Source organism: Ictalurus punctatus, unplaced genomic scaffold (assembly GCF_001660625.3).
Source record: "Ictalurus punctatus breed USDA103 unplaced genomic scaffold, Coco_2.0 Super-Scaffold_100, whole genome shotgun sequence".
NCBI lineage: Eukaryota > Metazoa > Chordata > Actinopteri > Siluriformes > Ictaluridae > Ictalurus > Ictalurus punctatus.
The window spans coordinates 959,204-985,128 of NW_026521086.1; the positions used below are offsets into that span (position 1 = coordinate 959,204).

The window sequence follows — 25,925 nt, forward strand, 5'->3', positions numbered from 1 at the left end:
TTTAATTAAAAATGCTGATGCTATTCTACTTGTTCTCATACCATGACACGAAGGCATTCCTTGAACCAAGACAAGCCTTCAGAGTGCGCCTTACGAATAAGAGTTATGCTGGTAACGATTTCCAAGCGACATGCTGGTCAAAAGTGTGCTAGTTGTAAACAAAAATACGAACAAGGTCGTTAAACAGAAAGCACTGGGGTTAAGTTGATCTCAACTTAGAAACTGGCCAACATAACAGATAGGACCAAAGTTCAACATTCTCTTGGTTAACGTCACCATTTTACAGGTTTCACAAGAACCTTGTCTCTTTGTATGTCTCAGACTGCAGGCAGTCAGTGGGTAAAGAAGTATGAAGGACAGAGCCGTGGTTGAACCCTGTTGGTTTGTATCCTTGAATAGTGGTGCTGAGCTGTGTTAATAGTTTGTAGAAAGCCATGAGAACCAGATGGGATGGGCCCTTTCCAAGCCAAGGGCTGAGCACCATTTATGTCTAGAGCGTCAGACTTTTAATCTGAGGGTCCAGGGTTCAAGTCCCTGTTTGGGTGTTGTAGTACCCTCCAGATCCTCTGAGAGGTCCAGTGAAACCATCTAAGGTGCCTCTTTCCAGCATGTTTTGTTCAGCAAGCAAAATGGGCAAACTAAGGGTAAACATTCAGCAGGTTGTCAAGTTACTAATGGTTACTAGGTGAGAGTGTTGCTACATAAGCTTTGTTACCTTTTAGCATGAAGTTGACAAAGACATGGGTGGTCATCATAGAGATTGGAGTCCATATAACAGCATCCTTATTAGACTGCACAGAAAATAAATCATGGGTCTGTGTGAAAAAGAGCACATTGAATGACCCCGACATGATTTGAACCTTCTGATCTGGAGTCAGACGCACTTCCGTTGCGCCACGAGGTCCCAGCTCGAAGCCTATAGCGCATCGTGGTGCAAGGCATACTTGTTCATCGGCGTGGCGATCAAGACGCATTGGAACTCGGAGACAGGTGGTGGGCTGTGACTGTTGCGACTAGTGTCTGACATCTGGGCAAGAGCTCTTTCAGAGGACAGGGCACAAGCCCTTTAAAGGGATAACCTGCCAGGTTTCCCTTCCCTGAACATTAAGGGAGATTTTCAAGATCAAATGGTAGATCTCACCCCAGTGCGTGAGAGTGAAGCGTGGACAACTTATACCTGAAGCGCAACTCAGGGACTCAACTGCCTATGCGATAGAACCATGGTTCAGCCTTCTTCTGGGTAACTTCACACATTTACCATTTGTACGAGGCCTTTGTGTCATTATACGTGTCAGACGATGGGCAATCAGTGGCAAAGGTGGCGTAAACCTGCTTTTTGCGAGGCATACAGAGCCAAGATTACACGTCAGTTTGTGGTGTGGAATTAACGTGTTTGTTAGAAATTTTGGTCTCCTTGTGCAGAAAAGCCAAGTTTAATTAAAAATGCTGATGCTATTCTACTTGTTCTCATACCATGACACGAAGGCATTCCTTGAACCAAGACAAGCCTCCAGAGTGAGCCTTACGAATAAGAGTTATGCTGGTAACGATTTCCAAGCGACATGCTGGTCAAAAGTGTGCTAGTTGTAAACAAAAATACGAACAAGGTCGTTAAACAGAAAGCACTGGGGTTAAGTTGATCTCAACTTAGAAACTGGCCAACATAACAGATAGGACCAAAGTTCAACATTCTCTTGGTTAACGTCACCATTTTACAGGTTTCACAAGAACCTTGTCTCTTTGTATGTCTCAGACTGCAGGCAGTCAGTGGGTAAAGAAGTATGAAGGACAGACCCGTGGTTGAACCCTGTTGGTTTGTATCCTTGAATAGTGGTGCTGAGCTGTGTTAATAGTTTGTAGAAAGCCATGAGAACCAGATGGGATGGGCCCTTTCCAAGCCAAGGGCTGAGCACCATTTATGTCTGTGAGAACCGTTGAACTAGAGCATCCACAGGCCTGACCTACAAGCTCGAGGGTAAAGTGACAGGTGGTGGGCTGTGACTGTTGCGACTAGTGTCTGACATCTGGGCAAGAGCTCTTTCAGAGGACAAGGCACGAGCCCTTTAAAGGCATAACCTGCCTGTTTTCCCTTCCCTGGACATTAAGGGAGATTTTCAAGATCAAATGGTAGATCTCACCCCAGTGCGTGAGAGTGAAGCGCGGACAACTTATACCTGAAGCGCAACTCAGGGACTCAACTGCCTATGCGATAGAACCATGGTTCAGCCTTCTTCTGGGTAACTTCACACATTTACCATTTGTACGAGGCCTTTGTGTCATTATACGTGTCAGACGATGGGCAATCAGTGGCAAAGGTGGCGTAAACCTGCTTTTTGCGAGGCATACAGAGCCAAGATTACACGTCAGTTTGTGGTGTGGAATTAACGTGTTTGTTAGAAATTTTGGTCTCCTTGTGCAGAAAAGCCAAGTTTAATTAAAAATGCTGATGCTATTCTACTTGTTCTCATACCATGACACGAAGGCATTCCTTGAACCAAGACAAGCCTTCAGAGTGCGCCTTACGAATAAGAGTTATGCTGGTAACGATTTCCAAGCGACATGCTGGTCAAAAGTGTGCTAGTTGTAAACAAAAATACGAACAAGGTCGTTAAACAGAAAGCACTGGGGTTAAGTTGATCTCAACTTAGAAACTGGCCAACATAACAGATAGGACCAAAGTTCAACATTCTCTTGGTTAACGTCACCATTTTACAGGTTTCACAAGAACCTTGTCTCTTTGTATGTCTCAGACTGCAGGCAGTCAGTGGGTAAAGAAGTATGAAGGACAGACCTGTGGTTGAACCCTGTTGGTTTGTATCCTTGAATAGTGGCGCTGAGCTGTGTTAATAGTTTGTAGAAAGCCATGAGAACCAGATGGGATGGGCCCTTTCCAAGCCAAGGGCTGAGCACCATTTATGTCTAGAGCGTCAGACTTTTAATCTGAGGGTCCAGGGTTCAAGTCCCTGTTTGGGTGTTGTAGTACCCTCCAGATCCTCTGAGAGGTCCAGTGAAACCATCTAAGGTGCCTCTTTCCAGCATGTTTTGTTCAGCAAGCAAAATGGGCAAACTAAGGGTAAACATTCAGCAGGTTGTCAAGTTACTAATGGTTACTAGGTGAGAGTGTTGCTACATAAGCTTTGTTACCTTTTAGCATGAAGTTGACAAAGACATGGGTGGTCATCATAGAGATTGGAGTCCATATAACAGCATCCTTATTAGACTGCACAGAAAATAAATCATGGGTCTGTGTGAAAAAGAGCACATTGAATGACCCCGACATGATTTGAACCTTCTGATCTGGAGTCAGACGCACTTCCGTTGCGCCACGAGGTCCCAGCTCGAAGCCTATAGCGCATCGTGGTGCAAGGCATACTTGTTCATCGGCGTGGCGATCAAGACGCATTGGAACTCGGAGACAGGTGGTGGGCTGTGTCTGTTGCGACTAGTGTCTGACATCTGGGCAAGAGCTCTTTCAGAGGACAGGGCACAAGCCCTTTAAAGGGATAACCTGCCAGGTTTCCCTTCCCTGAACATTAAGGGAGATTTTCAAGATCAAATGGTAGATCTCACCCCAGTGCGTGAGAGTGAAGCGTGGACAACTTATACCTGAAGCGCAACTCAGGGACTCAAGTGTCTATGCGATAGAACCATGGTTCAGCCTTCTTCTGGGTAACTTCACACATTTACCATTTGTACGAGGCCTTTGTGTCATTATACGTGTCAGACGATGGGCAATCAGTGGCAAAGGTGGCGTAAACCTGCTTTTTGCGAGGCATACAGAGCCAAGATTACACGTCAGTTTGTGGTGTGGAATTAACGTGTTTGTTAGAAATTTTGGTCTCCTTGTGCAGAAAAGCCAAGTTTAATTAAAAATGCTGATGCTATTCTACTTGTTCTCATACCATGACACGAAGGCATTCCTTGAACCAAGACAAGCCTTCAGAGTGCGCCTTACGAATAAGAGTTATGCTGGTAACGATTTCCAAGCGACATGCTGGTCAAAAGTGTGCTAGTTGTAAACAAAAATACGAACAAGGTCGTTAAACAGAAAGCACTGGGGTTAAGTTGATCTCAACTTAGAAACTGGCCAACATAACAGATAGGACCAAAGTTCAACATTCTCTTGGTTAACGTCACCATTTTACAGGTTTCACAAGAACCTTGTCTCTTTGTATGTCTCAGACTGCAGGCAGTCAGTGGGTAAAGAAGTATGAAGGAGAGAGCTGTGGTTGAACCCTGTTGGTTTGTATCCTTGAATAGTGGTGCTGAGCTGTGTTAACAGTTTGTAGAAAGCCATGAGAACCAGATGGGATGGGCCCTTTCCAAGCCAAGGGCTGAGCACCATTTATGTCTGTGAGAACCGTTGAACTAGAGCGTCCACAGGCCTGACCTACAAGCTCCAGGGTAAAGTGCGCTCTCACTCATCGAGCCCAGATAGCTCAGTCGGTAGAGAGTCAGACTTTTAATCTGAGGGTCCAGGGTTCAAGTCCCTGTTTGGGTGTTGTAGTACCCTCCAGATCCTCTGAGAGGTCCAGTGAAACCATCTAAGGTGCCTCTTTCCAGCATGTTTTGTTCAGCAAGCAAAATGGGCAAACTAAGGGTAAACATTCAGCAGGTTGTCAAGTTACTAATGGTTACTAGGTGAGAGTGTTGCTACCTAAGCTTTGTTACCTTTTAGCATGAAGTTGACAAAGACATGGGTGGTCATCATAGAGATTGGAGTCCATATAACAGCATCCTTATTAGACTGCGCAGAAAATCATGGGTCTGTGTGAAAAAGAGCACATTGAATGACCCCGACGTGATTTGAACACGCAACCTTCTGATCTCGAGTCAGACGCACTTCCGTTGCGCCACGAGGTCCCAGCTCGAAGCCTATAGCGCATCGTGGTGCAAGGCATACTTGTTCATCGGCGTGGCGATCAAGACGCATTGGAACTCGGAGACAGGTGGTGGGCTGTGACTGTTGCGACTAGTGTCTGACATCTGGGCAAGAGCTCTTTCAGAGGACAGGGCACAAGCCCTTTAAAGGGATAACCTGCCAGGTTTCCCTTCCCTGAACATTAAGGGAGATTTTCAAGATCAAATGGTAGATCTCACCCCAGTGCGTGAGAGTGAAGCGTGGACAACTTATACCTGAAGCGCAACTCAGGGACTCAAGTGTCTATGCGATAGAACCATGGTTCAGCCTTCTTCTGGGTAACTTCACACATTTACCATTTGTACGAGGCCTTTGTGTCATTATACGTGTCAGACGATGGGCAATCAGTGGCAAAGGTGGCGTAAACCTGCTTTTTGCGAGGCATACAGAGCCAAGATTACACGTCAGTTTGTGGTGTGGAATTAACGTGTTTGTTAGAAATTTTGGTCTCCTTGTGCAGAAAAGCCAAGTTTAATTAAAAATGCTGATGCTATTCTACTTGTTCTCATACCATGACACGAAGGCATTCCTTGAACCAAGACAAGCCTTCAGAGTGCGCCTTACGAATAAGAGTTATGCTGGTAACGATTTCCAAGCGACATGCTGGTCAAAAGTGTGCTAGTTGTAAACAAAAATACGAACAAGGTCGTTAAACAGAAAGCACTGGGGTTAAGTTGATCTCAACTTAGAAACTGGCCAACATAACAGATAGGACCAAAGTTCAACATTCTCTTGGTTAACGTCACCATTTTACAGGTTTCACAAGAACCTTGTCTCTTTGTATGTCTCAGACTGCAGGCAGTCAGTGGGTAAAGAAGTATGAAGGACAGAGCCGTGGTTGAACCCTGTTGGTTTGTATCCTTGAATAGTGGTGCTGAGCTGTGTTAATAGTTTGTAGAAAGCCATGAGAACCAGATGGGATGGGCCCTTTCCAAGCCAAGGGCTGAGCACCATTTATGTCTGTGAGAACCGTTGAACTAGAGCATCCACAGGCCTGACCTACAAGCTCGAGGGTAAAGTGACAGGTGGTGGGCTGTGACTGTTGCGACTAGTGTCTGACATCTGGGCAAGAGCTCTTTCAGAGGACAAGGCACGAGCCCTTTAAAGGCATAACCTGCCTGGTTTCCCTTCCCTGGACATTAAGGGAGATTTTCAAGATCAAATGGTAGATCTCACCCCAGTGCGTGAGAGTGAAGCGCGGACAACTTATACCTGAAGCGCAACTCAGGGACTCAACTGCCTATGCGATAGAACCATGGTTCAGCCTTCTTCTGGGTAACTTCACACATTTACCATTTGTACGAGGCCTTTGTGTCATTATACGTGTCAGACGATGGGCAATCAGTGGCAAAGGTGGCGTAAACCTGCTTTTTGCGAGGCATACAGAGCCAAGATTACACGTCAGTTTGTGGTGTGGAATTAACGTGTTTGTTAGAAATTTTGGTCTCCTTGTGCAGAAAAGCCAAGTTTAATTAAAAATGCTGATGCTATTCTACTTGTTCTCATACCATGACACGAAGGCATTCCTTGAACCAAGACAAGCCTCCAGAGTGCGCCTTACGAATAAGAGTTATGCTGGTAACGATTTCCAAGCGACATGCTGGTCAAAAGTGTGCTAGTTGTAAACAAAAATACGAACAAGGTCGTTAAACAGAAAGCACTGGGGTTAAGTTGATCTCAACTTAGAAACTGGCCAACATAACAGATAGGACCAAAGTTCAACATTCTCTTGGTTAACGTCACCATTTTACAGGTTTCACAAGAACCTTGTCTCTTTGTATGTCTCAGACTGCAGGCAGTCAGTGGGTAAAGAAGTATGAAGGACAGACCCGTGGTTGAACCCTGTTGGTTTGTATCCTTGAATAGTGGTGCTGAGCTGTGTTAATAGTTTGTAGAAAGCCATGAGAACCAGATGGGATGGGCCCTTTCCAAGCCAAGGGCTGAGCACCATTTATGTCTAGAGCGTCAGACTTTTAATCTGAGGGTCCAGGGTTCAAGTCCCTGTTTGGGTGTTGTAGTACCCTCCAGATCCTCTGAGAGGTCCAGTGAAACCATCTAAGGTGCCTCTTTCCAGCATGTTTTGTTCAGCAAGCAAAATGGGCAAACTAAGGGTAAACATTCAGCAGGTTGTCAAGTTACTAATGGTTACTAGGTGAGAGTGTTGCTACATAAGCTTTGTTACCTTTTAGCATGAAGTTGACAAAGACATGGGTGGTCATCATAGAGATTGGAGTCCATATAACAGCATCCTTATTAGACTGCACAGAAAATAAATCATGGGTCTGTGTGAAAAAGAGCACATTGAATGACCCCGACATGATTTGAACCTTCTGATCTGGAGTCAGACGCACTTCCGTTGCGCCACGAGGTCCCAGCTCGAAGCCTATAGCGCATCGTGGTGCAAGGCATACTTGTTCATCGGCGTGGCGATCAAGACGCATTGGAACTCGGAGACAGGTGGTGGGCTGTGACTGTTGCGACTAGTGTCTGACATCTGGGCAAGAGCTCTTTCAGAGGACAGGGCACAAGCCCTTTAAAGGGATAACCTGCCAGGTTTCCCTTCCCTGAACATTAAGGGAGATTTTCAAGATCAAATGGTAGATCTCACCCCAGTGCGTGAGAGTGAAGCGTGGACAACTTATACCTGAAGCGCAACTCAGGGACTCAAGTGCCTATGCGATAGAACCATGGTTCAGCCTTCTTCTGGGTAACTTCACACATTTACCATTTGTACGAGGCCTTTGTGTCATTATACGTGTCAGACGATGGGCAATCAGTGGCAAAGGTGGCGTAAACCTGCTTTTTGCGAGGCATACAGAGCCAAGATTACACGTCAGTTTGTGGTGTGGAATTAACGTGTTTGTTAGAAATTTTGGTCTCCTTGTGCAGAAAAGCCAAGTTTAATTAAAAATGCTGATGCTATTCTACTTGTTCTCATACCATGACACGAAGGCATTCCTTGAACCAAGACAAGCCTCCAGAGTGAGCCTTACGAATAAGAGTTATGCTGGTAACGATTTCCAAGCGACATGCTGGTCAAAAGTGTGCTAGTTGTAAACAAAAATACGAACAAGCTCGTTAAACAGAAAGCACTGGGGTTAAGTTGATCTCAACTTAGAAACTGGCCAACATAATAGATAGGACCAAAGTTCAACATTCTCTTGGTTAACGTCACCATTTTACAGGTTTCACAAGAACCTTGTCTCTTTGTATGTCTCAGACTGCAGGCAGTCAGTGGGTAAAGAAGTATGAAGGACAGACCCGTGGTTGAACCCTGTTGGTTTGTATCCTTGAATAGTGGTGCTGAGCTGTGTTAATAGTTTGTAGAAAGCCATGAGAACCAGATGGGATGGGCCCTTTCCAAGCCAAGGGCTGAGCACCATTTATGTCTGTGAGAACCGTTGAACTAGAGCATCCACAGGCCTGACCTACAAGCTCGAGGGTAAAGTGACAGGTGGTGGGCTGTGACTGTTGCGACTAGTGTCTGACATCTGGGCAAGAGCTCTTTCAGAGGACAAGGCACGAGCCCTTTAAAGGCATAACCTGCCTGGTTTCCCTTCCCTGGATATTAAGGGAGATTTTCAAGATCAAATGGTAGATCTCACCCCAGTGCGTGAGAGTGAAGCGCGGACAACTTATACCTGAAGCGCAACTCAGGGACTCAACTGCCTATGCGATAGAACCATGGTTCAGCCTTCTTCTGGGTAACTTCACACATTTACCATTTGTACGAGGCCTTTGTGTCATTATACGTGTCAGACGATGGGCAATCAGTGGCAAAGGTGGCGTAAACCTGCTTTTTGCGAGGCATACAGAGCCAAGATTACACGTCAGTTTGTGGTGTGGAATTAACGTGTTTGTTAGAAATTTTGGTCTCCTTGTGCAGAAAAGCCAAGTTTAATTAAAAATGCTGATGCTATTCTACTTGTTCTCATACCATGACACGAAGGCATTCCTTGAACCAAGACAAGCCTTCAGAGTGCGCCTTACGAATAAGAGTTATGCTGGTAACGATTTCCAAGCGACATGCTGGTCAAAAGTGTGCTAGTTGTAAACAAAAATACGAACAAGGTCGTTAAACAGAAAGCACTGGGGTTAAGTTGATCTCAACTTAGAAACTGGCCAACATAACAGATAGGACCAAAGTTCAACATTCTCTTGGTTAACGTCACCATTTTACAGGTTTCACAAGAACCTTGTCTCTTTGTATGTCTCAGACTGCAGGCAGTCAGTGGGTAAAGAAGTATGAAGGACAGACCCGTGGTTGAACCCTGTTGGTTTGTATCCTTGAATAGTGGTGCTGAGCTGTGTTAATAGTTTGTAGAAAGCCATGAGAACCAGATGGGATGGGCCCTTTCCAAGCCAAGGGCTGAGCACCATTTATGTCTAGAGCGTCAGACTTTTAATCTGAGGGTCCAGGGTTCAAGTCCCTGTTTGGGTGTTGTAGTACCCTCCAGATCCTCTGAGAGGTCCAGTGAAACCATCTAAGGTGCCTCTTTCCAGCATGTTTTGTTCAGCAAGCAAAATGGGCAAACTAAGGGTAAACATTCAGCAGGTTGTCAAGTTACTAATGGTTACTAGGTGAGAGTGTTGCTACCTAAGCTTTGTTACCTTTTAGCATGAAGTTGACAAAGACATGGGTGGTCATCATAGAGATTGGAGTCCATATAACAGCATCCTTATTAGACTGCGCAGAAAATCATGGGTCTGTGTGAAAAAGAGCACATTGAATGACCCCGACGTGATTTGAACACGCAACCTTCTGATCTCGAGTCAGACGCACTTCCGTTGCGCCACGAGGTCCCAGCTCGAAGCCTATAGCGCATCGTGGTGCAAGGCATACTTGTTCATCGGCGTGGCGATCAAGACGCATTGGAACTCGGAGACAGGTGGTGGGCTGTGACTGTTGCGACTAGTGTCTGACATCTGGGCAAGAGCTCTTTCAGAGGACAGGGCACAAGCCCTTTAAAGGGATAACCTGCCAGGTTTCCCTTCCCTGAACATTAAGGGAGATTTTCAAGATCAAATGGTAGATCTCACCCCAGTGCGTGAGAGTGAAGCGTGGACAACTTATACCTGAAGCGCAACTCAGGGACTCAAGTGTCTATGCGATAGAACCATGGTTCAGCCTTCTTCTGGGTAACTTCACACATTTACCATTTGTACGAGGCCTTTGTGTCATTATACGTGTCAGACGATGGGCAATCAGTGGCAAAGGTGGCGTAAACCTGCTTTTTGCGAGGCATACAGAGCCAAGATTACACGTCAGTTTGTGGTGTGGAATTAACGTGTTTGTTAGAAATTTTGGTCTCCTTGTGCAGAAAAGCCAAGTTTAATTAAAAATGCTGATGCTATTCTACTTGTTCTCATACCATGACACGAAGGCATTCCTTGAACCAAGACAAGCCTTCAGAGTGCGCCTTACGAATAAGAGTTATGCTGGTAACGATTTCCAAGCGACATGCTGGTCAAAAGTGTGCTAGTTGTAAACAAAAATACGAACAAGGTCGTTAAACAGAAAGCACTGGGGTTAAGTTGATCTCAACTTAGAAACTGGCCAACATAACAGATAGGACCAAAGTTCAACATTCTCTTGGTTAACGTCACCATTTTACAGGTTTCACAAGAACCTTGTCTCTTTGTATGTCTCAGACTGCAGGCAGTCAGTGGGTAAAGAAGTATGAAGGACAGAGCCGTGGTTGAACCCTGTTGGTTTGTATCCTTGAATAGTGGTGCTGAGCTGTGTTAATAGTTTGTAGAAAGCCATGAGAACCAGATGGGATGGGCCCTTTCCAAGCCAAGGGCTGAGCACCATTTATGTCTAGAGCGTCAGACTTTTAATCTGAGGGTCCAGGGTTCAAGTCCCTGTTTGGGTGTTGTAGTACCCTCCAGATCCTCTGAGAGGTCCAGTGAAACCATCTAAGGTGCCTCTTTCCAGCATGTTTTGTTCAGCAAGCAAAATGGGCAAACTAAGGGTAAACATTCAGCAGGTTGTCAAGTTACTAATGGTTACTAGGTGAGAGTGTTGCTACATAAGCTTTGTTACCTTTTAGCATGAAGTTGACAAAGACATGGGTGGTCATCATAGAGATTGGAGTCCATATAACAGCATCCTTATTAGACTGCACAGAAAATAAATCATGGGTCTGTGTGAAAAAGAGCACATTGAATGACCCCGACATGATTTGAACCTTCTGATCTGGAGTCAGACGCACTTCCGTTGCGCCACGAGGTCCCAGCTCGAAGCCTATAGCGCATCGTGGTGCAAGGCATACTTGTTCATCGGCGTGGCGATCAAGACGCATTGGAACTCGGAGACAGGTGGTGGGCTGTGACTGTTGCGACTAGTGTCTGACATCTGGGCAAGAGCTCTTTCAGAGGACAGGGCACAAGCCCTTTAAAGGGATAACCTGCCAGGTTTCCCTTCCCTGAACATTAAGGGAGATTTTCAAGATCAAATGGTAGATCTCACCCCAGTGCGTGAGAGTGAAGCGTGGACAACTTATACCTGAAGCGCAACTCAGGGACTCAACTGCCTATGCGATAGAACCATGGTTCAGCCTTCTTCTGGGTAACTTCACACATTTACCATTTGTACGAGGCCTTTGTGTCATTATACGTGTCAGACGATGGGCAATCAGTGGCAAAGGTGGCGTAAACCTGCTTTTTGCGAGGCATACAGAGCCAAGATTACACGTCAGTTTGTGGTGTGGAATTAACGTGTTTGTTAGAAATTTTGGTCTCCTTGTGCAGAAAAGCCAAGTTTAATTAAAAATGCTGATGCTATTCTACTTGTTCTCATACCATGACACGAAGGCATTCCTTGAACCAAGACAAGCCTCCAGAGTGAGCCTTACGAATAAGAGTTATGCTGGTAACGATTTCCAAGCGACATGCTGGTCAAAAGTGTGCTAGTTGTAAACAAAAATACGAACAAGGTCGTTAAACAGAAAGCACTGGGGTTAAGTTGATCTCAACTTAGAAACTGGCCAACATAACAGATAGGACCAAAGTTCAACATTCTCTTGGTTAACGTCACCATTTTACAGGTTTCACAAGAACCTTGTCTCTTTGTATGTCTCAGACTGCAGGCAGTCAGTGGGTAAAGAAGTATGAAGGACAGACCCGTGGTTGAACCCTGTTGGTTTGTATCCTTGAATAGTGGTGCTGAGCTGTGTTAATAGTTTGTAGAAAGCCATGAGAACCAGATGGGATGGGCCCTTTCCAAGCCAAGGGCTGAGCACCATTTATGTCTGTGAGAACCGTTGAACTAGAGCATCCACAGGCCTGACCTACAAGCTCGAGGGTAAAGTGACAGGTGGTGGGCTGTGACTGTTGCGACTAGTGTCTGACATCTGGGCAAGAGCTCTTTCAGAGGACAAGGCACGAGCCCTTTAAAGGCATAACCTGCCTGTTTTCCCTTCCCTGGACATTAAGGGAGATTTTCAAGATCAAATGGTAGATCTCACCCCAGTGCGTGAGAGTGAAGCGCGGACAACTTATACCTGAAGCGCAACTCAGGGACTCAACTGCCTATGCGATAGAACCATGGTTCAGCCTTCTTCTGGGTAACTTCACACATTTACCATTTGTACGAGGCCTTTGTGTCATTATACGTGTCAGACGATGGGCAATCAGTGGCAAAGGTGGCGTAAACCTGCTTTTTGCGAGGCATACAGAGCCAAGATTACACGTCAGTTTGTGGTGTGGAATTAACGTGTTTGTTAGAAATTTTGGTCTCCTTGTGCAGAAAAGCCAAGTTTAATTAAAAATGCTGATGCTATTCTACTTGTTCTCATACCATGACACGAAGGCATTCCTTGAACCAAGACAAGCCTTCAGAGTGCGCCTTACGAATAAGAGTTATGCTGGTAACGATTTCCAAGCGACATGCTGGTCAAAAGTGTGCTAGTTGTAAACAAAAATACGAACAAGGTCGTTAAACAGAAAGCACTGGGGTTAAGTTGATCTCAACTTAGAAACTGGCCAACATAACAGATAGGACCAAAGTTCAACATTCTCTTGGTTAACGTCACCATTTTACAGGTTTCACAAGAACCTTGTCTCTTTGTATGTCTCAGACTGCAGGCAGTCAGTGGGTAAAGAAGTATGAAGGACAGACCTGTGGTTGAACCCTGTTGGTTTGTATCCTTGAATAGTGGCGCTGAGCTGTGTTAATAGTTTGTAGAAAGCCATGAGAACCAGATGGGATGGGCCCTTTCCAAGCCAAGGGCTGAGCACCATTTATGTCTAGAGCGTCAGACTTTTAATCTGAGGGTCCAGGGTTCAAGTCCCTGTTTGGGTGTTGTAGTACCCTCCAGATCCTCTGAGAGGTCCAGTGAAACCATCTAAGGTGCCTCTTTCCAGCATGTTTTGTTCAGCAAGCAAAATGGGCAAACTAAGGGTAAACATTCAGCAGGTTGTCAAGTTACTAATGGTTACTAGGTGAGAGTGTTGCTACATAAGCTTTGTTACCTTTTAGCATGAAGTTGACAAAGACATGGGTGGTCATCATAGAGATTGGAGTCCATATAACAGCATCCTTATTAGACTGCACAGAAAATAAATCATGGGTCTGTGTGAAAAAGAGCACATTGAATGACCCCGACATGATTTGAACCTTCTGATCTGGAGTCAGACGCACTTCCGTTGCGCCACGAGGTCCCAGCTCGAAGCCTATAGCGCATCGTGGTGCAAGGCATACTTGTTCATCGGCGTGGCGATCAAGACGCATTGGAACTCGGAGACAGGTGGTGGGCTGTGTCTGTTGCGACTAGTGTCTGACATCTGGGCAAGAGCTCTTTCAGAGGACAGGGCACAAGCCCTTTAAAGGGATAACCTGCCAGGTTTCCCTTCCCTGAACATTAAGGGAGATTTTCAAGATCAAATGGTAGATCTCACCCCAGTGCGTGAGAGTGAAGCGTGGACAACTTATACCTGAAGCGCAACTCAGGGACTCAAGTGTCTATGCGATAGAACCATGGTTCAGCCTTCTTCTGGGTAACTTCACACATTTACCATTTGTACGAGGCCTTTGTGTCATTATACGTGTCAGACGATGGGCAATCAGTGGCAAAGGTGGCGTAAACCTGCTTTTTGCGAGGCATACAGAGCCAAGATTACACGTCAGTTTGTGGTGTGGAATTAACGTGTTTGTTAGAAATTTTGGTCTCCTTGTGCAGAAAAGCCAAGTTTAATTAAAAATGCTGATGCTATTCTACTTGTTCTCATACCATGACACGAAGGCATTCCTTGAACCAAGACAAGCCTTCAGAGTGCGCCTTACGAATAAGAGTTATGCTGGTAACGATTTCCAAGCGACATGCTGGTCAAAAGTGTGCTAGTTGTAAACAAAAATACGAACAAGGTCGTTAAACAGAAAGCACTGGGGTTAAGTTGATCTCAACTTAGAAACTGGCCAACATAACAGATAGGACCAAAGTTCAACATTCTCTTGGTTAACGTCACCATTTTACAGGTTTCACAAGAACCTTGTCTCTTTGTATGTCTCAGACTGCAGGCAGTCAGTGGGTAAAGAAGTATGAAGGAGAGAGCTGTGGTTGAACCCTGTTGGTTTGTATCCTTGAATAGTGGTGCTGAGCTGTGTTAACAGTTTGTAGAAAGCCATGAGAACCAGATGGGATGGGCCCTTTCCAAGCCAAGGGCTGAGCACCATTTATGTCTGTGAGAACCGTTGAACTAGAGCGTCCACAGGCCTGACCTACAAGCTCCAGGGTAAAGTGCGCTCTCACTCATCGAGCCCAGATAGCTCAGTCGGTAGAGAGTCAGACTTTTAATCTGAGGGTCCAGGGTTCAAGTCCCTGTTTGGGTGTTGTAGTACCCTCCAGATCCTCTGAGAGGTCCAGTGAAACCATCTAAGGTGCCTCTTTCCAGCATGTTTTGTTCAGCAAGCAAAATGGGCAAACTAAGGGTAAACATTCAGCAGGTTGTCAAGTTACTAATGGTTACTAGGTGAGAGTGTTGCTACCTAAGCTTTGTTACCTTTTAGCATGAAGTTGACAAAGACATGGGTGGTCATCATAGAGATTGGAGTCCATATAACAGCATCCTTATTAGACTGCGCAGAAAATCATGGGTCTGTGTGAAAAAGAGCACATTGAATGACCCCGACGTGATTTGAACACGCAACCTTCTGATCTCGAGTCAGACGCACTTCCGTTGCGCCACGAGGTCCCAGCTCGAAGCCTATAGCGCATCGTGGTGCAAGGCATACTTGTTCATCGGCGTGGCGATCAAGACGCATTGGAACTCGGAGACAGGTGGTGGGCTGTGACTGTTGCGACTAGTGTCTGACATCTGGGCAAGAGCTCTTTCAGAGGACAGGGCACAAGCCCTTTAAAGGGATAACCTGCCAGGTTTCCCTTCCCTGAACATTAAGGGAGATTTTCAAGATCAAATGGTAGATCTCACCCCAGTGCGTGAGAGTGAAGCGTGGACAACTTATACCTGAAGCGCAACTCAGGGACTCAAGTGTCTATGCGATAGAACCATGGTTCAGCCTTCTTCTGGGTAACTTCACACATTTACCATTTGTACGAGGCCTTTGTGTCATTATACGTGTCAGACGATGGGCAATCAGTGGCAAAGGTGGCGTAAACCTGCTTTTTGCGAGGCATACAGAGCCAAGATTACACGTCAGTTTGTGGTGTGGAATTAACGTGTTTGTTAGAAATTTTGGTCTCCTTGTGCAGAAAAGCCAAGTTTAATTAAAAATGCTGATGCTATTCTACTTGTTCTCATACCATGACACGAAGGCATTCCTTGAACCAAGACAAGCCTTCAGAGTGCGCCTTACGAATAAGAGTTATGCTGGTAACGATTTCCAAGCGACATGCTGGTCAAAAGTGTGCTAGTTGTAAACAAAAATACGAACAAGGTCGTTAAACAGAAAGCACTGGGGTTAAGTTGATCTCAACTTAGAAACTGGCCAACATAACAGATAGGACCAAAGTTCAACATTCTCTTGGTTAACGTCACCATTTTACAGGTTTCACAAGAACCTTGTCTCTTTGTATGTCTCAGACTGCAGGCAGTCAGTGGGTAAAGAAGTATGAAGGACAGAGCCGTGGTTGAACCCTGTTGGTTTGTATCCTTGAATAGTGGTGCTGAGCTGTGTTAATAGTTTGTAGAAAGCCATGAGAACCAGATGGGATGGGCCCTTTCCAAGCCAAGGGCTGAGCACCATTTATGTCTGTGAGAACCGTTGAACTAGAGCATCCACAGGCCTGACCTACAAGCTCGAGGGTAAAGTGACAGGTGGTGGGCTGTGACTGTTGCGACTAGTGTCTGACATCTGGGCAAGAGCTCTTTCAGAGGACAAGGCACGAGCCCTTTAAAGGCATAACCTGCCTGGTTTCCCTTCCCTGGACATTAAGGGAGATTTTCAAGATCAAATGGTAGATCTCACCCCAGTGCGTGAGAGTGAAGCGCGGACAACTTATACCTGAAGCGCAACTCAGGGACTCAACTGCCTATGCGATAGAACCATGGTTCAGCCTTCTTCTGGGTAACTTCACACATTTACCATTTGTACGAGGCCTTTGTGTCATTATACGTGTCAGACGATGGGCAATCAGTGGCAAAGGTGGCGTAAACCTGCTTTTTGCGAGGCATACAGAGCCAAGATTACACGTCAGTTTGTGGTGTGGAATTAACGTGTTTGTTAGAAATTTTGGTCTCCTTGTGCAGAAAAGCCAAGTTTAATTAAAAATGCTGATGCTATTCTACTTGTTCTCATACCATGACACGAAGGCATTCCTTGAACCAAGACAAGCCTCCAGAGTGCGCCTTACGAATAAGAGTTATGCTGGTAACGATTTCCAAGCGACATGCTGGTCAAAAGTGTGCTAGTTGTAAACAAAAATACGAACAAGGTCGTTAAACAGAAAGCACTGGGGTTAAGTTGATCTCAACTTAGAAACTGGCCAACATAACAGATAGGACCAAAGTTCAACATTCTCTTGGTTAACGTCACCATTTTACAGGTTTCACAAGAACCTTGTCTCTTTGTATGTCTCAGACTGCAGGCAGTCAGTGGGTAAAGAAGTATGAAGGACAGACCCGTGGTTGAACCCTGTTGGTTTGTATCCTTGAATAGTGGTGCTGAGCTGTGTTAATAGTTTGTAGAAAGCCATGAGAACCAGATGGGATGGGCCCTTTCCAAGCCAAGGGCTGAGCACCATTTATGTCTAGAGCGTCAGACTTTTAATCTGAGGGTCCAGGGTTCAAGTCCCTGTTTGGGTGTTGTAGTACCCTCCAGATCCTCTGAGAGGTCCAGTGAAACCATCTAAGGTGCCTCTTTCCAGCATGTTTTGTTCAGCAAGCAAAATGGGCAAACTAAGGGTAAACATTCAGCAGGTTGTCAAGTTACTAATGGTTACTAGGTGAGAGTGTTGCTACATAAGCTTTGTTACCTTTTAGCATGAAGTTGACAAAGACATGGGTGGTCATCATAGAGATTGGAGTCCATATAACAGCATCCTTATTAGACTGCACAGAAAATAAATCATGGGTCTGTGTGAAAAAGAGCACATTGAATGACCCCGACATGATTTGAACCTTCTGATCTGGAGTCAGACGCACTTCCGTTGCGCCACGAGGTCCCAGCTCGAAGCCTATAGCGCATCGTGGTGCAAGGCATACTTGTTCATCGGCGTGGCGATCAAGACGCATTGGAACTCGGAGACAGGTGGTGGGCTGTGACTGTTGCGACTAGTGTCTGACATCTGGGCAAGAGCTCTTTCAGAGGACAGGGCACAAGCCCTTTAAAGGGATAACCTGCCAGGTTTCCCTTCCCTGAACATTAAGGGAGATTTTCAAGATCAAATGGTAGATCTCACCCCAGTGCGTGAGAGTGAAGCGTGGACAACTTATACCTGAAGCGCAACTCAGGGACTCAAGTGCCTATGCGATAGAACCATGGTTCAGCCTTCTTCTGGGTAACTTCACACATTTACCATTTGTACGAGGCCTTTGTGTCATTATACGTGTCAGACGATGGGCAATCAGTGGCAAAGGTGGCGTAAACCTGCTTTTTGCGAGGCATACAGAGCCAAGATTACACGTCAGTTTGTGGTGTGGAATTAACGTGTTTGTTAGAAATTTTGGTCTCCTTGTGCAGAAAAGCCAAGTTTAATTAAAAATGCTGATGCTATTCTACTTGTTCTCATACCATGACACGAAGGCATTCCTTGAACCAAGACAAGCCTCCAGAGTGAGCCTTACGAATAAGAGTTATGCTGGTAACGATTTCCAAGCGACATGCTGGTCAAAAGTGTGCTAGTTGTAAACAAAAATACGAACAAGCTCGTTAAACAGAAAGCACTGGGGTTAAGTTGATCTCAACTTAGAAACTGGCCAACATAATAGATAGGACCAAAGTTCAACATTCTCTTGGTTAACGTCACCATTTTACAGGTTTCACAAGAACCTTGTCTCTTTGTATGTCTCAGACTGCAGGCAGTCAGTGGGTAAAGAAGTATGAAGGACAGACCCGTGGTTGAACCCTGTTGGTTTGTATCCTTGAATAGTGGTGCTGAGCTGTGTTAATAGTTTGTAGAAAGCCATGAGAACCAGATGGGATGGGCCCTTTCCAAGCCAAGGGCTGAGCACCATTTATGTCTGTGAGAACCGTTGAACTAGAGCATCCACAGGCCTGACCTACAAGCTCGAGGGTAAAGTGACAGGTGGTGGGCTGTGACTGTTGCGACTAGTGTCTGACATCTGGGCAAGAGCTCTTTCAGAGGACAAGGCACGAGCCCTTTAAAGGCATAACCTGCCTGGTTTCCCTTCCCTGGATATTAAGGGAGATTTTCAAGATCAAATGGTAGATCTCACCCCAGTGCGTGAGAGTGAAGCGCGGACAACTTATACCTGAAGCGCAACTCAGGGACTCAACTGCCTATGCGATAGAACCATGGTTCAGCCTTCTTCTGGGTAACTTCACACATTTACCATTTGTACGAGGCCTTTGTGTCATTATACGTGTCAGACGATGGGCAATCAGTGGCAAAGGTGGCGTAAACCTGCTTTTTGCGAGGCATACAGAGCCAAGATTACACGTCAGTTTGTGGTGTGGAATTAACGTGTTTGTTAGAAATTTTGGTCTCCTTGTGCAGAAAAGCCAAGTTTAATTAAAAATGCTGATGCTATTCTACTTGTTCTCATACCATGACACGAAGGCATTCCTTGAACCAAGACAAGCCTTCAGAGTGCGCCTTACGAATAAGAGTTATGCTGGTAACGATTTCCAAGCGACATGCTGGTCAAAAGTGTGCTAGTTGTAAACAAAAATACGAACAAGGTCGTTAAACAGAAAGCACTGGGGTTAAGTTGATCTCAACTTAGAAACTGGCCAACATAACAGATAGGACCAAAGTTCAACATTCTCTTGGTTAACGTCACCATTTTACAGGTTTCACAAGAACCTTGTCTCTTTGTATGTCTCAGACTGCAGGCAGTCAGTGGGTAAAGAAGTATGAAGGACAGACCCGTGGTTGAACCCTGTTGGTTTGTATCCTTGAATAGTGGTGCTGAGCTGTGTTAATAGTTTGTAGAAAGCCATGAGAACCAGATGGGATGGGCCCTTTCCAAGCCAAGGGCTGAGCACCATTTATGTCTAGAGCGTCAGACTTTTAATCTGAGGGTCCAGGGTTCAAGTCCCTGTTTGGGTGTTGTAGTACCCTCCAGATCCTCTGAGAGGTCCAGTGAAACCATCTAAGGTGCCTCTTTCCAGCATGTTTTGTTCAGCAAGCAAAATGGGCAAACTAAGGGTAAACATTCAGCAGGTTGTCAAGTTACTAATGGTTACTAGGTGAGAGTGTTGCTACCTAAGCTTTGTTACCTTTTAGCATGAAGTTGACAAAGACATGGGTGGTCATCATAGAGATTGGAGTCCATATAACAGCATCCTTATTAGACTGCGCAGAAAATCATGGGTCTGTGTGAAAAAGAGCACATTGAATGACCCCGACGTGATTTGAACACGCAACCTTCTGATCTCGAGTCAGACGCACTTCCGTTGCGCCACGAGGTCCCAGCTCGAAGCCTATAGCGCATCGTGGTGCAAGGCATACTTGTTCATCGGCGTGGCGATCAAGACGCATTGGAACTCGGAGACAGGTGGTGGGCTGTGACTGTTGCGACTAGTGTCTGACATCTGGGCAAGAGCTCTTTCAGAGGACAGGGCACAAGCCCTTTAAAGGGATAACCTGCCAGGTTTCCCTTCCCTGAACATTAAGGGAGATTTTCAAGATCAAATGGTAGATCTCACCCCAGTGCGTGAGAGTGAAGCGTGGACAACTTATACCTGAAGCGCAACTCAGGGACTCAAGTGTCTATGCGATAGAACCATGGTTCAGCCTTCTTCTGGGTAACTTCACACATTTACCATTTGTACGAGGCCTTTGTGTCATTATACGTGTCAGACGATGGGCAATCAGTGGCAAAGGTGGCGTAAACCTGCTTTTTGCGAGGCATACAGAGCCAAGATTACACGTCAGTTTGTGGTGTGGAATTAACGTGTTTGTTAGAAATTTTGGTCTCCTTGTGCAGAAAAGCCAAGTTTAATTAAAAATGCTGATGCTATTCTACTTGTTCTCATACCATGACACGAAGGCATTCCTTGAACCAAGACAAGCCTTCAGAGTGCGCCTTACGAATAAGAGTTATGCTGGTAACGATTTCCAAGCGACATGCTGGTCAAAAGTGTGCTAGTTGTAAACAAAAATACGAACAAGGTCGTTAAACAGAAAGCACTGGGGTTAAGTTGATCTCAACTTAGAAACTGGCCAACATAACAGATAGGACCAAAGTTCAACATTCTCTTGGTTAACGTCACCATTTTACAGGTTTCACAAGAACCTTGTCTCTTTGTATGTCTCAGACTGCAGGCAGTCAGTGGGTAAAGAAGTATGAAGGACAGACCCGTGGTTGAACCCTGTTGGTTTGTATCCTTGAATAGTGGTGCTGAGCTGTGTTAATAGTTTGTAGAAAGCCATGAGAACCAGATGGGATGGGCCCTTTCCAAGCCAAGGGCTGAGCACCATTTATGTCTAGAGCGTCAGACTTTTAATCTGAGGGTCCAGGGTTCAAGTCCCTGTTTGGGTGTTGTAGTACCCTCCAGATCCTCTGAGAGGTCCAGTGAAACCATCTAAGGTGCCTCTTTCCAGCATGTTTTGTTCAGCAAGCAAAATGGGCAAACTAAGGGTAAACATTCAGCAGGTTGTCAAGTTACTAATGGTTACTAGGTGAGAGTGTTGCTACATAAGCTTTGTTACCTTTTAGCATGAAGTTGACAAAGACATGGGTGGTCATCATAGAGATTGGAGTCCATATAACAGCATCCTTATTAGACTGCACAGAAAATAAATCATGGGTCTGTGTGAAAAAGAGCACATTGAATGACCCCGACATGATTTGAACCTTCTGATCTGGAGTCAGACGCACTTCCGTTGCGCCACGAGGTCCCAGCTCGAAGCCTATAGCGCATCGTGGTGCAAGGCATACTTGTTCATCGGCGTGGCGATCAAGACGCATTGGAACTCGGAGACAGGTGGTGGGCTGTGACTGTTGCGACTAGTGTCTGACATCTGGGCAAGAGCTCTTTCAGAGGACAGGGCACAAGCCCTTTAAAGGGATAACCTGCCAGGTTTCCCTTCCCTGAACATTAAGGGAGATTTTCAAGATCAAATGGTAGATCTCACCCCAGTGCGTGAGAGTGAAGCGTGGACAACTTATACCTGAAGCGCAACTCAGGGACTCAACTGCCTATGCGATAGAACCATGGTTCAGCCTTCTTCTGGGTAACTTCACACATTTACCATTTGTACGAGGCCTTTGTGTCATTATACGTGTCAGACGATGGGCAATCAGTGGCAAAGGTGGCGTAAACCTGCTTTTTGCGAGGCATACAGAGCCAAGATTACACGTCAGTTTGTGGTGTGGAATTAACGTGTTTGTTAGAAATTTTGGTCTCCTTGTGCAGAAAAGCCAAGTTTAATTAAAAATGCTGATGCTATTCTACTTGTTCTCATACCATGACACGAAGGCATTCCTTGAACCAAGACAAGCCTCCAGAGTGAGCCTTACGAATAAGAGTTATGCTGGTAACGATTTCCAAGCGACATGCTGGTCAAAAGTGTGCTAGTTGTAAACAAAAATACGAACAAGCTCGTTAAACAGAAAGCACTGGGGTTAAGTTGATCTCAACTTAGAAACTGGCCAACATAATAGATAGGACCAAAGTTCAACATTCTCTTGGTTAACGTCACCATTTTACAGGTTTCACAAGAACCTTGTCTCTTTGTATGTCTCAGACTGCAGGCAGTCAGTGGGTAAAGAAGTATGAAGGACAGACCCGTGGTTGAACCCTGTTGGTTTGTATCCTTGAATAGTGGTGCTGAGCTGTGTTAATAGTTTGTAGAAAGCCATGAGAACCAGATGGGATGGGCCCTTTCCAAGCCAAGGGCTGAGCACCATTTATGTCTGTGAGAACCGTTGAACTAGAGCATCCACAGGCCTGACCTACAAGCTCGAGGGTAAAGTGACAGGTGGTGGGCTGTGACTGTTGCGACTAGTGTCTGACATCTGGGCAAGAGCTCTTTCAGAGGACAAGGCACGAGCCCTTTAAAGGCATAACCTGCCTGGTTTCCCTTCCCTGGATATTAAGGGAGATTTTCAAGATCAAATGGTAGATCTCACCCCAGTGCGTGAGAGTGAAGCGCGGACAACTTATACCTGAAGCGCAACTCAGGGACTCAACTGCCTATGCGATAGAACCATGGTTCAGCCTTCTTCTGGGTAACTTCACACATTTACCATTTGTACGAGGCCTTTGTGTCATTATACGTGTCAGACGATGGGCAATCAGTGGCAAAGGTGGCGTAAACCTGCTTTTTGCGAGGCATACAGAGCCAAGATTACACGTCAGTTTGTGGTGTGGAATTAACGTGTTTGTTAGAAATTTTGGTCTCCTTGTGCAGAAAAGCCAAGTTTAATTAAAAATGCTGATGCTATTCTACTTGTTCTCATACCATGACACGAAGGCATTCCTTGAACCAAGACAAGCCTTCAGAGTGCGCCTTACGAATAAGAGTTATGCTGGTAACGATTTCCAAGCGACATGCTGGTCAAAAGTGTGCTAGTTGTAAACAAAAATACGAACAAGGTCGTTAAACAGAAAGCACTGGGGTTAAGTTGATCTCAACTTAGAAACTGGCCAACATAACAGATAGGACCAAAGTTCAACATTCTCTTGGTTAACGTCACCATTTTACAGGTTTCACAAGAACCTTGTCTCTTTGTATGTCTCAGACTGCAGGCAGTCAGTGGGTAAAGAAGTATGAAGGACAGACCCGTGGTTGAACCCTGTTGGTTTGTATCCTTGAATAGTGGTGCTGAGCTGTGTTAATAGTTTGTAGAAAGCCATGAGAACCAGATGGGATGGGCCCTTTCCAAGCCAAGGGCTGAGCACCATTTATGTCTAGAGCGTCAGACTTTTAATCTGAGGGTCCAGGGTTCAAGTCCCTGTTTGGGTGTTGTAGTACCCTCCAGATCCTCTGAGAGGTCCAGTGAAACCATCTAAGGTGCCTCTTTCCAGCATGTTTTGTTCAGCAAGCAAAATGGGCAAACTAAGGGTAAACATTCAGCAGGTTGTCAAGTTACTAATGGTTACTAGGTGAGAGTGTTGCTACCTAAGCTTTGTTACCTTTTAGCATGAAGTTGACAAAGACATGGGTGGTCATCATAGAGATTGGAGTCCATATAACAGCATCCTTATTAGACTGCGCAGAAAATCATGGGTCTGTGTGAAAAAGAGCACATTGAATGACCCCGACGTGATTTGAACACGCAACCTTCTGATCTCGAGTCAGACGCACTTCCGTTGCGCCACGAGGTCCCAGCTCGAAGCCTATAGCGCATCGTGGTGCAAGGCATACTTGTTCATCGGCGTGGCGATCAAGACGCATTGGAACTCGGAGACAGGTGGTGGGCTGTGACTGTTGCGACTAGTGTCTGACATCTGGGCAAGAGCTCTTTCAGAGGACAGGGCACAAGCCCTTTAAAGGGATAACCTGCCAGGTTTCCCTTCCCTGAACATTAAGGGAGATTTTCAAGATCAAATGGTAGATCTCACCCCAGTGCGTGAGAGTGAAGCGTGGACAACTTATACCTGAAGCGCAACTCAGGGACTCAAGTGTCTATGCGATAGAACCATGGTTCAGCCTTCTTCTGGGTAACTTCACACATTTACCATTTGTACGAGGCCTTTGTGTCATTATACGTGTCAGACGATGGGCAATCAGTGGCAAAGGTGGCGTAAACCTGCTTTTTGCGAGGCATACAGAGCCAAGATTACACGTCAGTTTGTGGTGTGGAATTAACGTGTTTGTTAGAAATTTTGGTCTCCTTGTGCAGAAAAGCCAAGTTTAATTAAAAATGCTGATGCTATTCTACTTGTTCTCATACCATGACACGAAGGCATTCCTTGAACCAAGACAAGCCTTCAGAGTGCGCCTTACGAATAAGAGTTATGCTGGTAACGATTTCCAAGCGACATGCTGGTCAAAAGTGTGCTAGTTGTAAACAAAAATACGAACAAGGTCGTTAAACAGAAAGCACTGGGGTTAAGTTGATCTCAACTTAGAAACTGGCCAACATAACAGATAGGACCAAAGTTCAACATTCTCTTGGTTAACGTCACCATTTTACAGGTTTCACAAGAACCTTGTCTCTTTGTATGTCTCAGACTGCAGGCAGTCAGTGGGTAAAGAAGTATGAAGGACAGACCCGTGGTTGAACCCTGTTGGTTTGTATCCTTGAATAGTGGTGCTGAGCTGTGTTAATAGTTTGTAGAAAGCCATGAGAACCAGATGGGATGGGCCCTTTCCAAGCCAAGGGCTGAGCACCATTTATGTCTAGAGCGTCAGACTTTTAATCTGAGGGTCCAGGGTTCAAGTCCCTGTTTGGGTGTTGTAGTACCCTCCAGATCCTCTGAGAGGTCCAGTGAAACCATCTAAGGTGCCTCTTTCCAGCATGTTTTGTTCAGCAAGCAAAATGGGCAAACTAAGGGTAAACATTCAGCAGGTTGTCAAGTTACTAATGGTTACTAGGTGAGAGTGTTGCTACATAAGCTTTGTTACCTTTTAGCATGAAGTTGACAAAGACATGGGTGGTCATCATAGAGATTGGAGTCCATATAACAGCATCCTTATTAGACTGCACAGAAAATAAATCATGGGTCTGTGTGAAAAAGAGCACATTGAATGACCCCGACATGATTTGAACCTTCTGATCTGGAGTCAGACGCACTTCCGTTGCGCCACGAGGTCCCAGCTCGAAGCCTATAGCGCATCGTGGTGCAAGGCATACTTGTTCATCGGCGTGGCGATCAAGACGCATTGGAACTCGGAGACAGGTGGTGGGCTGTGACTGTTGCGACTAGTGTCTGACATCTGGGCAAGAGCTCTTTCAGAGGACAGGGCACAAGCCCTTTAAAGGGATAACCTGCCAGGTTTCCCTTCCCTGAACATTAAGGGAGATTTTCAAGATCAAATGGTAGATCTCACCCCAGTGCGTGAGAGTGAAGCGTGGACAACTTATACCTGAAGCGCAACTCAGGGACTCAACTGCCTATGCGATAGAACCATGGTTCAGCCTTCTTCTGGGTAACTTCACACATTTACCATTTGTACGAGGCCTTTGTGTCATTATACGTGTCAGACGATGGGCAATCAGTGGCAAAGGTGGCGTAAACCTGCTTTTTGCGAGGCATACAGAGCCAAGATTACACGTCAGTTTGTGGTGTGGAATTAATGTGTTTGTTAGAAATTTTGGTCTCCTTGTGCAGAAAAGCCAAGTTTAATTAAAAATGCTGATGCTATTCTACTTGTTCTCATACCATGACACGAAGGCATTCCTTGAACCAAGACAAGCCTCCAGAGTGAGCCTTACGAATAAGAGTTATGCTGGTAACGATTTCCAA

At 45.5% G+C, this 25,925-nt stretch overlaps 1 long non-coding RNA gene and 5 other non-coding genes across 8 annotated transcripts in view; all 6 read right to left on the reverse strand.

Annotated features, from left to right (window-relative positions):
* LOC128629679 (uncharacterized) overlaps positions 1–25,925 on the reverse strand; it is a 132,941-nt gene that overhangs the window by 26,708 nt on the left and 80,308 nt on the right. The gene's annotated exons all lie outside the window — the stretch shown is intronic.
* Positions 4,792–4,863, reverse strand: trnas-cga (transfer RNA serine (anticodon CGA)). The gene has a single exon. It is a non-coding gene; the product is annotated as a tRNA-Ser (tRNA).
* trnas-cga (transfer RNA serine (anticodon CGA)) lies at positions 9,653–9,724 on the reverse strand. Its single transcript has one exon. It is a non-coding gene; the product is annotated as a tRNA-Ser (tRNA).
* On the reverse strand, positions 15,044–15,115 carry trnas-cga (transfer RNA serine (anticodon CGA)). Its single transcript has one exon. It is a non-coding gene; the product is annotated as a tRNA-Ser (tRNA).
* On the reverse strand, positions 19,905–19,976 carry trnas-cga (transfer RNA serine (anticodon CGA)). The gene has a single exon. It is a non-coding gene; the product is annotated as a tRNA-Ser (tRNA).
* On the reverse strand, positions 23,769–23,840 carry trnas-cga (transfer RNA serine (anticodon CGA)). Its single transcript has one exon. It is a non-coding gene; the product is annotated as a tRNA-Ser (tRNA).